Raw genomic sequence first — 1,758 nt, 5'->3', positions numbered from 1 at the left:
TGACACTTAGTGCAAATTCGACCCAAATGCACCTCCAAGTACAAACCGCGCCCAAACTAACCAATAATCACTAACACAAGTGATAATGGTCCTAATATGCCAATTAAACCCGAACACAAGTGTTAAACACTTATCGTTCTCAAAATTGCCCATAAACCCTAATTTTGACCCATAAGGTCAAAATATCACCATTTACAAGTTTTGACACCAAAACATATTTATCTCGGTTTTATACTTCAACTTAATCCATTTTAAGTTTACAAACCTCATCGAATCGACATTCGGGTCACAATCATCGTCAAACCCTAATTTTGACTCTAGTCAAAATTAGTCAACCACAAGAACCCTAAAAGTCTCCAAAACATCAATAATCGCTAATACTAGTGATTATACACTATCCTCAAGTCTTAAACATGGTTAAATCATTAACTAACCTAAAACCCGCCTCTAACACTTACAAACCCGAATCTTGGTGTTAATCTCTAATTAACAAATTAATGGGTTCCATCTATGAATCATGCAATCAAAAGCCCCAAATTTGAATGATGAACACGAAAATGAAATTCGGAGTTAGAGCTTACCACTAGTATCACCGTGTAGCTAAGAACGAGGAGAACAAACTTGTCAACTACGCCAAAGATCAAAACCCGCTTCTTCCTTTCCAAAATCCCACTTGAATCACTTGAGGATTTTAAGTTTTGAGAGGAAAATAGGAAGGAAAAGGAAAAAGAAAATAAAGAAAATGAGTGAGTGGATGAGGTTAAAGCCTCAAATCTGGCTCAAACGTGAAAAGACCAAAATGCCCTTGAAATTCATTTAAAATTACAAGAATCCGGTGCCAGTTCGGACTGTATGCCGCGCCGCGGCCTAATTCGTCGCGCTGCCACCTATAACTAGGTCTGGGATCATTTTATATCAAGCTTCTGATCTGGATTCTTTCAAAACACCGCGCCGCGGCTCCATTTGTCGCGCCGCGGCACTCTGCTTTCCCTGATACATTTTTCTCGCGTACTAACTTCAACATGCGAGTATGCCTTGAACCATCCGTAAACTAGTCGTACGCACACTTTACACCTATAAGTCATGTACGGGGAAAACGGGGTGTTACAAGTACCTAAAACCTGCAGGGGGAGGAATGTAGGGGATTAGCGCACCGCTAAGTGAATGGAATCTGTCTACATATTAAAATTAAGAAATCCATCATACAACAGTCAACGAACACGCTTACAACCAACAAGCATACAATCAAAGTCAATATAAGGATTGACCGCTTGTACGGGCACACGACCTAGCTGATCGGGCTAAGATCTACTGATAGTCATTCCTACCAAATCTCTGCATAACTATCCATATGCAACACATGCGTCCTTCTATGACATACTGAACAGACTGTAGGACTTGGACCCAACCTGACCTAGTGTCATACCCCCCAAATAGGGTCGGGGGTAAATATGTCTTTTCAATATCATCACATGGTTATATAAACGAGAACGACTTTAAATGAGATGTTTAATAAAATAAATAATTCAATTGCAGCAGAAAACGAAATGTTTTACATAGTAAACCTAAATGTAATAAATGTTTAACAAATGCTAAATATAAATAATGTGGACTCCAATGCAACAGCAAGCAAGCAACATAGGGCAGCACATAAGCTATTCTTCACCTGAGACAAACATGCTTAAAATGTCAACACAAAGGTTGAGTGAACATCATAGGTTTAATAAATAAATAAGTTTTAGACCACAAGATTTAGTT

The sequence above is a fragment of the Rutidosis leptorrhynchoides genome, chromosome 6 (assembly GCF_046630445.1).
Source record: "Rutidosis leptorrhynchoides isolate AG116_Rl617_1_P2 chromosome 6, CSIRO_AGI_Rlap_v1, whole genome shotgun sequence".
Classification (NCBI taxonomy): domain Eukaryota; kingdom Viridiplantae; phylum Streptophyta; class Magnoliopsida; order Asterales; family Asteraceae; genus Rutidosis; species Rutidosis leptorrhynchoides.
The sequence above is the reverse complement of the archived record's forward strand: the minus strand, read 5'-3'. Positions refer to the sequence as shown.